Raw genomic sequence first — 12,246 nt, forward strand, 5'->3', positions numbered from 1 at the left:
TGGAACTGTTGCAGCACAGACTAAGTGTCATAGGCCCCTGGGTGGACAGGCTGCCTCACCAAATGGACCAGAGCACCTCATTTAGCAGTGAATTCCTCTCCATTGAGAAAGACGGAATAAAGATTTCATAAAATATATAAATCTCAAACAGCATCCAAGACAAAGGCTCCCTGGTGATGCTGCATCACCGATATGGTCCTGGGTGGAGGGAATTCATCCCCCAACAAGAGTGATTACCTTCTTCACTAGAAGCAAGTTTGGATTTCTCTCATTTGATGCATCACCCAGACCTCTATGGTCTGGAATGACAGCTGCCATTCAGATGGGCTTGAGTCTCTCATATGGCCTGTATCACGCCTGGAGGCTTGTACAGATGTCTTTGACGTCCTACAGGTCTCAGGTACCACTAGATACCTGCATGTGGGAAGCCAAATCCTGCCCACGCCCAGCGAAGCCTGCCAGCACCCACCTGGGAAGCGGTGGCTGTAAGACAACTCAGCAAACACCAGATGCCACTGTTCCCTTAGCCATGCTGCGGCATGCTGAGGGAAATCACGTTTACAATGCAGGGGAAATTTTTCCAACCTTTTCTTGCATGCATCAAGTCTCTCAGGCTGCAAGAACTGGTTTTCTGTTAAAGGTTGGGGTTTAGATATTTCATAATTGCTCTGGTGCTTTCCAGGAGACAGTGGTGAGCCCATCTCTCTTTGAAAGGTTTGCAGGGCTGGGGCCAGGAACTCTGCTCCTGCTTGGAAGTACCACTCCGTGTGGGGCTGGCTGCTGCAGGAATTAGCATGTTCATGAAGAACATTTATTTTCCTAAATAGAGGGTGACTTTGGCACCCCTTCCTTAATCAGGAAAGGAAAAATACCAAGAATTCTTTTAAATGAGCAACATGAGAGGGTTTAAAGTACATCTGTGTTCACTTAGCTTTCAGATATTTTTTTTTCTCAAATGAACTTTGTATTTAATATTTCAACTGGAAAGAAAGAAAAAGAAAAGGACATTTTTCATCCATCCATAATCCACAGACATGCGCCACTTGGGTTTCCTTTTCCTAAGCAGACACAACCAGCACAGTCCACATGATAACTTGAAACAGATAACCACTGGGTATGAATCAGGGTAGCTTCTCCGAAGTGAGAAATCCTGATTTATACCAACTGATGGTCTAAGCTTTGTCTTCTACCAGCACCCGTTTGGTTATTTCAGACACTGCCTGTATCAATCAGGCTGTTGAGCAAACCTGGAAAAATACTTGTGCCTAATCGTTGGCCAATATGTTGACTTAACAGTAGCCGAGCAAAGTATTACAGTTTTTTGGGTCATGGGGAGCAACACTGTAGGGTTCCCTTCCTCTAAATTAGAGCTAGGAATTAGGTATGGTGCAATTGCCATCTGTAATAGAGACCAGCTAGAAACAAAAATCAATTTACAGACCATCTTGACTGTGCATGCGCACACACGGTTTCTTCTTTGTATTCCAAATTTTCCTAGGACATACATCATGAATTTGGCAGGATGAGAAAAAAAATCGTGGTGGAAATTCAGCTGTGATCTGTAAGAGAGGCAGAAGGTGGCAGTGCAGGTGTTTGGTAAAGGCTGGAACAGCAGCAGGGGGAGGAGATGGGAGACAGTGGCCTGAAAGGAGTCAGGCTTTCCATTTTACTTGCTATGGATGTAAATCACACAGTCAGTTCTGATAAGTAATGAGAACGGACATGGGAAAAAAACCCTGTCATCTTTTAAATGTCAGCTATAGGAAAAATTACCATTTCAAACCACTCAGTTTCAATCATTTCTAATGTTAGGAATTCCAACGCTTACATACTCTTCCTGGAGGGAAAGCATGTACTTTTCTAATCTAATGAGGATCAGTAACGTTGAGTGACTTACCACAAAATAGCTCTCCAAAAGCATTTCTTTGAAGACAAACAACCATTTTTGCATGGGGAGTCCTTGTTAGGCAAGTTATGGATTATCAGAAACATTTCTTTGGCTTACAGACTGCAGATCTTGCAGACACATCCATAGGGGAGCTGCCCTTGCACAAGGGAGGCCATGGAGAAATCTGCTCACTGGCCACTCCTAAATGCCCCAAGCAAAGGCTTGCATGGCCAAAAGCTCATCTTTTTTTTCTATCAGTTGGTCTAATGAAACATACCACTTCTCCCCATAAGCTTTATCCTTACCCTTTAAGGAGAACAGTCATTTTTCAAAGCGGTAATAAATTCAGGTGACTATTTTGTCTTACTTGGATTAGGAAAGGAAGACGGAAGATGCCATGGAGGCTGTGGGCACTCTTGGCATGATAGGATCCCAGCAGCATTAAAATAAACAGATTTAGGCAGCCAAACTAGCAAACAGCCAAAGAGGTAGAGCTGTATCAAAGCAAAGACAAGGGGGCAGCAAATGGAGGCAAATAGGCACAGCCCGGCCACTGCCCAAGAAGAGGAAAGAGTATTTGGCAGGTGGAGAAAGTTTTGTGCAATGGGTACAGCATCACTGCCAAAATTTGTTGTGATGGTGCGGCAGAGTGCGTCATCTGGGTAGCACCAGCAGGATGAAATGTGTTTGTGTATGCCTGAATAACCATCCTTAAAAACCCCGTTTGATGATAGCTCACCAGCAGATCAGAAAGAAGAGATATTTATGAAATGATGTGTTACCAAAAGTTTATCCTTTCAAGAGTGGCAACTTTATATCTGTTAAGCTGCGGGGATTCTTTCCATTGGCTTGAACTGGGTTTGAGTCAGTCTTCGGAGACACAAACACTAGGGCAAGTCCAGACACCACTGAAGTCAAAAACAAAACTTCTGCCAGCTGCCCATCTATTCCTCTTCCGCATTAAAGCCTCAAAAATATCAAGTAAGGTTTCTGAAAAGACTTCCATAGTGATGAGAGGATCTACCTGTATGTGTCTGGAGGAAGAAAATAAAGCCCAAACCATTTCTCATGGCCAAGGGATCACAGGGAAAATTCAGATTGGAGGAGACCTCAGGAGGTCATCTCAGCCAACCTCCTTCTTGCTTGAAATAGTCTCTCCTCTTTCGAAAATGGCACGAGCAACTTGTATGGAAAACATTATTGGCATACACAGTATTTCACCTACTTCAAAGACATAGTGGTTGGTACAAAGGAAATCTAAAACTTTTTTTTTTTAATTAAAAAAGTGAAATAGAAGATTTGTGAAACTCAGCTGGAGGGCAAGTTTGGAATGAATGAATCCCTCTATGAATCTCCTTTGATACCGCTGTGTTATCAAGTGACCAGGGCTAGCTTTAAACATGCATTTCCATTCTTCCTTAGGTGAAGGAGCCAGATAGAGGAGTGATGGGAGCCCGGAGCCATGCAAGGTGATTCACCCTGCCTGGGACATGCCCAGCGGGGTGCTCTGGTTAGCAGGGAGCCAGTACCACCAGCAGAGTCAGCAGTTCCCAGTGAGCCATTTGGGGATGAAGGGGGAGGGAGGGAGGGAAGGGAACGGTGTTATCTTGGTGATAGGGAGTTGGCCTAGGATTTGGAAACTCAATTTCCATTCCCAGAGCTGCCTCATCTCTGTCTGCCCTTCAGGTCATCCAAGTGCAGGATGGGGAGGTCGTACCTACTAGAGCTGATGGCAAAATGGTCTTCCTGCACTGGAGGAATTGTCAAGGTCTTGATATTTCTGCATCTGTCTTCAAGCAAAACTTTAAATATCTCTAAAATGTTCACAAGCCTATTATCCAAAAGACTCTGCTATAATAATTTCAAGATGTTTTGCTTCAATTTTGACTTTTTTTTAATGCTCTCCAGCTTTTTAGTATAAGCCAAATAAAGCATTGTTTCTATCAAAAAAATAAAACTTCAAATCTAGATCACAGCAGTGCCTTTGCAAAACTTTATATCTCTAAAATGTTCACAAGCCTATTATCCAAAAGACTCTGCTATAATAATTTCAAGATGTTTTGCTTCAATTTTGACTTTTTTTTAATGCTCTCCAGCTTTTTAGTATAAGCCAAATAAAGCATTGTTTCTATCAAAAAAATAAAACTTCAAATCTAGATCACAGCAGTGCCTTTTAAAGCAGTGCTAAGACAGTTGGGTTTTTTTAATTCAGGGGAATACCTATTCCCACAAATAGTTTCAGTTCTGATAAATCAGCATTTCCAGACAGAAAACTGGTTAGTTTAGTTTTGTTTTAAATCCTAACCCTGCCTAATACTTAACTCCTTGTTGTGAACTGCTTTGAGATCTACTAACAAAGTGTGCTGCATGGCAGTTAGTAGTATCGTGGTTATTTTTCAAGTGGAAATTACGTTTCAAAACATAAGGGAAGGGCATCTTTTAATCATTTTGACTATGTTTAAGTGAGATCACCAAGAGAGACTATAGCTCTGCAAAGGACATGTGCAGGCATGCCTAGGAATTTGGCTTGCCTGCAGTTTATCTGTCCCAATTAAAGGCAGATGCAGCCTTTCGCTTCCATGAACGTTTATGAACTGGCAGATCTGCTGAACAGGGAGACAGTTAATATATAGCAACTGGCCCTGAACTAATCAGACACACGCTTTTACAGTGTTGTTTGGCTTTAGCTTGCCCAATTGCATGAAGATTTTCAGTTTTCCTTCCTACCTCCTTGGACAAGATGCAGCACAGAAATGACCCAAGTTTGGGTAATCATGTAGTTTGCAGTTTGTGTCACTTCTTCGAAGTCTATGACAAAAGCGGGGAATTACAGGATGTGCCAAGTATCAAAGTGGCTTATGCTCTAATTCTGCTTTGCAGAAGAAAAGGAGCTTCCCTGAAGTACATGCAAACATACCGGGAATGGTGAATGGTTTGGAAAGCCCAACAGATACTTAAATCTGCCTCTTGCTTAAATATTCGAGGAGTTGCACTGGACCTGCACAACCATTCCCGTGCTCAGATGCTTAGTGCTATCTTGCTGATGAACACACCAGATGCATGGCGAAGCTGCAGCTCTGATGAAATGAGTGTACCTACGTACCTGGGTCATTGCACAGCAGGAGAAAGCGAGACCCAAGTCAACTGCCCTGCAGCCCTGATGTCTCCCATAAGCTCAATTCAGCCCGGACACAATTCAGAGGTCAACACGGTCACAAACGCAGCATCCTCTCACTATTACTTGCTCCTTGTACAGCAGCAGCACACAGAAGGCTCAGTTTCAAAAGCTTGTATGGGCAATTGGACCGGCTGCATGGGTCCAGCCCCCCTGGTTGCAAGCCATCGCAAACCCTGCTAGACAGACGACGGACAAGCAGAATGTTCAAAGGTAAGCTGAGCGCAGTTTTTGCTCCTATACTCATAAATACCACTTGCTAATATTAATTTATCTTTAAATTATATGTATGTGCTATCTAAGGTCTCAAGAAGTTTAACGGAAATGCACATGCCTCATGCTACTGCAGAGCATCTGCAGGATCAGAGCAGTGGTTTCTTTCCTCCCCAGCCTTTATTTTTCTTAAAACTGACAATTTACATTACTAGTTATAAATACCAGGGCTCGTTTTTCAACCCATTGCCTGTTTTCAGATTCTTTCCTTACATTTTATTATTCTCATTTCATGTTAGGTTTGCCATTACATGTTTTCTACCTTTGAAGCCTTACCTTTCACACTTCCTAGTTTTTATTATTGTAAACCTGCACATTTTAAAAGTTAATGAAGTGGTAGGGGGCTGACTGGGAACAGGACTGCCAGACATCAGCGATTACCAGGCTTTTCCTATATTTAGAGCAAGATGTAACCATGAAACTATGTGAACTGACAGTCAGCAAACCTACAGCTGTACTGTGAAATACGTGGTACAGACGTAACCCACAGCCTGGGACTGAGTCTCCCACACACCGCACTAAGCTGAAAGACTTGCTAGAGATAACAAAACTCTATCCTTTTTTAATAATTCATGCAAATACAGCCGTTGACTTCAGCAGAGAGAGCTCGAGGCTTAAATCTGGGAGGGCTGGTAGTCACCGTGCAGTTTCTAAGTAAAAATAAACACATTTCTCTACACTGAAGAAGGATCATCCAGAAGAGGAGAGTGGTCCACACCACCCAGCTTTTCATTCCTGTGTTTGCAGCTACTTTTGGAGATGCTATTCTCCATTTTTTCCATTTCTTTTACATTAAAGACTAGTTGCACTTGGTGAACTAGCATTGGATAAAAAGGTAGCCTTCAAGGAGGGGAAAAATATAGATGAGCAAGCTGGAAAGGGATGGCAACGATCTTGATGCCGTGAATAGTTTAACATTGGTTTTCCCTTGCTAAGCTACAACTATGAGAACTAGCCCTGCAGGGCAATCTCCTCCAAATACACAAAAGGACAGAATACATCCATTTAATCGTACAATCTTGCATGGAAAGGGGGTTGTACATGCAGGGAACAGCAAATTGTGGGTAAAGAAGAGGTCAGCATGGATGTCTGTGACTAAGTTGTAAACACACCTGATTGAAGCAGTTTATCTTCTTGCTTTAAGTGCACCAAACGCTATATTTCACTTGGATTCCTTTCTTAAACCCCTCCTCAGTTCAGCGGGATGTCAGCCTGCATCCCCCAGGCCAACGGAGCACCATCACTCACGGCAGGCATAACCCTCAAGATGTTTCTGTAGCTTCAAAGGTTGGTGAGCAGCAACAGAACCCTCAAGATGTAGCTTCAAAGGTTGGTGAGCAGCAACAGGGTGTGAGAATACCCAAGACTTCATGTAACAGGGTTCCCAGAATGCCATCCCATCAAATTCCTTCCTATCCTGCAGTGAAGATGGATGTTGCTCAGGACACAGCCCTCTCTCAACAGCTTTGGCAAGCTCTCCTGGGTGAAATCAACTCTCCAACCGATGCACAAATGCAGGGGTCCACGCCCTGGAGTATGCTCACATAAATCACTGCAGCTCTGCCAATTCCAGGTGTCTCAGGACCTGGCCCCAAACACTATTTGTACAATTTCTTCCGTCCCCGACTACCTTTGAATGATTTGTGTCTTCTGAAGATGCAGAACTGATTTCATCCTGGGACAGGGCAGTGGCTCCCTCTGACAGCTGGTGACCTGTTGCCTGGGTTTATATGTGATATATGACAGTGAGGAGCGAAGGGCATTTGCTCCGACTCTCACATATTAGTCTTCAGTAAACAAGGGGACGGAAGCAAACACGCGCTTTCCTAACTATTAACTTTTCAGTTTGAATTTATAGCACTTGTTACAGCTTTTCTGAACGATTTTTCACCCCAGGAAAAGGCAGATGTGATGTTTTCACAGGCTGCATGTAGTTTTTGCTTGTTTTGCACTGCGCAGGTCGGCACCTTGCTCAGCCAGATCACATGGGGCTGGAGAACATCAGTGGGTACAACCAGTTTCTGCCATTTCAGTCGAGGTTTTTATTTAGTTTTAGTCTTCTTTAGGACCACACGCCTGCTGTGAGAGGAAAGAAAGATTCCTTGTCAGGCAGAGGTGAGCATTTAGGCAACATAGTTTGATGGGAGAGCTGAAAAAAACCCCCAGGACCCTCCATTTGCCCACCCTGGAGCACAGCAGTCTCTCCATAAAAGACTTTGGGAAGAGGAGGGGGTAGCAGGCAGCTGTCTCCTTCTACCCTTACAGGCACTAGCCCCCTCCTGAGCTCATATTATTCTCTATGAAAGACCCTATAAAAGATTAAATTCAGGCTATCTGTTCCTATTTGTATTCCTCCTGTGTACTCCTTTGAAGCATATTTTAATTCTCCCTTTTCCCCAACCTCATTTCAGCTGGTGGTGCTGGAAGGTATTTAAAGTTACAGCCATATTCCCTGGGGTCACCATGAAAGACATTAGGAAAAAAAAAAGGAAAAAACCCAGAAAGAAAGCCTGAGTCTGTCTGATGCACAGCAATGCTTGTATTTCAATTACAGAGAGCGAGGGGCCAGACTCAACAGTCTGAGACAGGGAAAGGAAGAATTATGTTGGAAAACCAGACACCGAAGCCATAAAAGAGCGACTGCCTGTAAACGGCTAATCCAGTTAACAAAGCAGGCAGGTGGCAACCATGCTTTCGATCCGAATCGAGTGACAACATGGCAGGGCACGCTTGTTTACACTGCCTGAGGGTCTGACCTGCAGCTGTGCTGCTCCTGCAGGGCAGGAATGATCCACAGGCCCATGTGTGATAGTATTAAAAAAACAACACACCAAAAAAACAACTGCTCAGCCCCCCCTCCTCCATCTCACACAGAGCTGATTCAGAGCAGACAGCTTCCCAGCTCCCTGACACCATTTCCATGCTCCTTCCCTCCTCGAGACGTTGGTAGCGGCGGATTTCTGTCCTACCTGCTGGTGGTTCATGCTTGCCTCCTGCAAACAGCATTTATGGCAGGCCTGATCCTGCTGCTGCCAAACCTTGCAACACACACACTGCAAGGGGAGACGAAGGCACCCCCCAGCTGAGCCAGCCTGAATCCCGGCAGGAGGGATAAAGGAGCTCTCTGTGCTTTCACACCGGGCGCAGCCCCACGCTGATAAGCGGGCTTGCCTACACTGAATCCCAGCCCGGCCTGGGCAGGGCTCCCTTCACAAATATAGGGCTTTTGTGGGATTTTATGAATGAGGCTGGGCAGGGATTTGTGTGACGGAGGTGACACAGTGCAGCTGCCTCCCCAGGGGAGGCTGAAGGTGAGATAAACAGCCCAACTGGCTCCTTGAGGCCACTTCTCCAATTACCCAATATTTTCCTCTGGGCTCTGGTCTCCATGTCTCATAAATCCCCTTGCTGTTTGGCCCCGAGCAGCAATGGGGGCTGTGAACGTGCATCCAAACGATGCACCCTGTTCCTGGGCTAACAAGGGACTGTTTGAAAGAAACTCTGAGCAGGATGATGTCAAGCCAGAAACCTCTCAGAGGATGTTGCAAGCCAGGCTTTGAAGGCAGGGTTTGTTTAGGGACATCAGGTTTTAGCTGGATCCTCTGATACTGGACATGCCAATAAGAAATCCCAGTTACCAGGCAAAATTGAGTAAGAGGCTTTCAGGCTGCAGGTACCTTTAGCTGAGCAGTACGTAAACATCCTGCCTTCCTTGGCAGGGCGGGAAGGAGAAACCGCTCTGCCTTGTGTGCTCTGAATTCAATCAGAGCTCCCAGACTTCCCTAAAAAGCATAGCCATCAGCACCTCTTCCTTCACCGTGCACCCAGCAATAACAAACCAGGGGTAGCAGAAAGCCAACAGAGGCTCAGAATAGATAGTATGTGTTAAAGAGGGCTTTGCTGTGCCCCCACAATCAGACCCTGCATGCACAGATCCTCTTCAGCAGCAGCGTAAGCTTCATCCTCTCAAATCCACATGCAGAAGCTTTCCTTGAAAAGGAGTAACACCTGAGATCTTATGCATCTTTCTTTAGAAATGACATGCAAATAGATGGTGTAAGTTTTGAGAAGGGACTAGTAGCTTTTGTTGGATTTGCGAAGGGCTACAAGGAGACACCAGGGGAAGGACAGCAGTTTCACACTCCTAATCCTCAGGCACTGCTAAGGTTTCTGGGGTTTGGGACCCAGCATATCTCTGTAGGACATTTAGGGGCAGGGTGGTATAGCAAGACTGTGCTACACTGTTCTAAATCAATGCAAAGGAGAATTACACCTGAGACTAGAGCTGAGATATGTTAGATTGCACTGTGATCTTACAGAGATGTCGGTCCAGGCTTATTGGAGTCACCGGAAGAGCTGTAAACATACAGTGCTTCATCATTATAAATAAATGAAAAAAAAAAAAGAAAGAAATCCTGCTTGACATCAGGGACAACCAGAGAATGGGACATGGCCTTCTGAATTCCCAAATTGTGGCTTGGATCTGATCCTATTAAAAATAGGGTTTCAATAGGAGTTTAATTCTTTCTGCTCCTTTGGCCAAGCTTTTCCAATAGGAGATGGGGCCACTTTGGTCTTTGTCCAGAAGTCTCTCAAAGTGGGGCATGCTTTATTTCCTCTGGTTTGCTGCTCTCAGTTGGGTTGCACCTGAAGCCCCAAGTCCTAGAAGCTGTATCAAACAGCTTGGTGCTTTTAGGAGATGCAACAGATGCAGTCAGGCTTTTATCTTCCAGGGCCTCCAAATTGCTGGATCTGTATTTTATTTCAGTGATCTCTCAATTGCTAGTAATTACATAGAGCAAGAGAACAGACCCATTTGGATAACTTTTTGCTTGGTCAAAGCCTATATTTAACTACAATTCCTGGCTCCCTTTCCAACAGTCCATGATAGGGCTTATTTTCCAGCCTGCATCTGAACACCCAAAAGCCCTCAAGAAATCAACAAGTAGAGCTGGAAACGATCCATGCCACCCTACCTGCCAAGAGCTGAGACCAGCGCTTCTAATTGCTGTGAGCTTCCTTTACCCATCAGTGAATCACCAACCTGTAAAAGTGAAAACAGAGAGCTCCCGCACCCAGCTCTCCCTGTGAACGGTGTCAGCTGCTGATGGCCTCTCCAAACAGTTTCACTTCACGCCATAGCTATCCATCTGCAGCTGTATTCCACCAAGTCGCTTTTTGCGAGCTTGCTGACCTTATAAAGCATGATTTGGTTTTGTTTAAAGAAACAAAACTGACTGCCTGCAGGATACTTTGATCCTAAACAGTATTTTTAAGTAACAGGGCTGGGTGAGGCTATGAAATGATCTGCTGGTGAGTCATGACATCACTTTCCGCAGTGATCCGCTTTGTCAAACAGCATACCTGATTTTCTTGTTCAGTGTCAAATATTTGCTGTCTGTCTGAGTATAAAGGATAGTTCACAGCAAAACCAAATGTCTGCCTTTACAGTGGTGCATCCTTTCACTGCTGGCTATTCTCCCTCACACATGTGTACACACACTCAGTTGTGCAGAGGAGCCAGACATAAAGCCAAGGTAAAAAAGCAGTAATCAAAGTTGCACACAGGGCAAGAGAGGCACCCCAAAAATGCCATTAGCTTCCAGGAAACAGCAAGCTTTCAGAGTCCAAATCACCCTTGGTGAGAGCAAGCCCAGCTCCATTAAATTCAACAAATGCTGTTACACTTCACTGAAGTAGGTCTTTTAGGGTTTATTTGAGGTTAACTGCCCAAATCCCTGCCTTACAGACCTCATTATGTCCAAGATAACAAATGCAAAGGCAAATAGGAGCTAAGAAAGAAGCGTGCTAGTGGCTGGTTCCCTGCCCTCTGGCTCACTGTGTTTGCTGACAGCACAACTATGCAAAGCATTTGGCTCGACACACATTGTGGCCATCCTGCTTTTATATCAGCAGTTCCTGTTCTCCTCCGTTTGCTCTTCAGGGACTTTGCATAATATCCAGGTAGGGATACCCACATAAAGTAAACAAGTCCTATCTGCACTTTTCCTTTATTATTGACAGAGAAAGTCAATTATAAACAGGTCCTGGCCACCTCAGACACAAAAGCTGGGCTTTGTCCGGACCTGGACGATGCTGCAGTGAGAAAAGCCCAGCACTGGTCAAACTGGGACAAATCCCTGTGTATCCCATGGGCTGAGGGTGCTCTTTGCTGGTGCTCTGCCAAACTGAGATGCTGTCTGGGGCTGATGGAGGTGGGTGGTGGGTCTAGGACTATGACACCCACCCTGAATGCTCCCCTGTGTGCAGGGGTACCCTTGGGAGCAGCTATTTGGCCACTGCCTTGCCTAGAAGGTACATGGACAAACGAACCAGGCCTTGAATAAGGAGCATGTGTTTAATCACAGCTGTCTGCATTTGGGTAACACAACCCTAGCCGCTGTCTCAGCTCCAAATGGGGTTGACAGTGCTGAGGAGCACTGTTACTGTTATACCCAGCTCTCAAAGGCAGTGAGGTGTCCTATGTCCAGGGCAGAAAATGGTGCCTCTTCTGTCTCTACTGAACCAGTGCTATCCACAAAAGGAAAAAACAAAAAGCCACCAAAACCAGACACCCCTCCACCTTTGCTTTTTCATACTTGTCTTTCAGTAAGTATGATTCTCCTAACAGAAATGAGAGAATGTTTAAAAATGCACATTTCTAGAAGTAAAGCTATGGAGTAACCTAAGCTATTAGCCCAGCAATGGGGAAAAAAGCTTACTCTTTAAAATCATAGAATCATTAAGGTTGGAAAAGACCTCTAAGATCATTGAGTCCAACCGTCAACCCAACACCACCATGCCCACTAAACCATGTCCCTAAGCGCCTCATCTACTCGTCTTTTAAATACCTCCAGGGATGGGGACTCCACCACTTCCCTGGGCAGCCTGTTCCAATGTTTAACCACTC

Source organism: Aptenodytes forsteri, unplaced genomic scaffold, assembly GCF_000699145.1.
Source record: "Aptenodytes forsteri isolate BGI_AS27 unplaced genomic scaffold, ASM69914v1 Scaffold264, whole genome shotgun sequence".
Taxonomy (NCBI): domain Eukaryota; kingdom Metazoa; phylum Chordata; class Aves; order Sphenisciformes; family Spheniscidae; genus Aptenodytes; species Aptenodytes forsteri.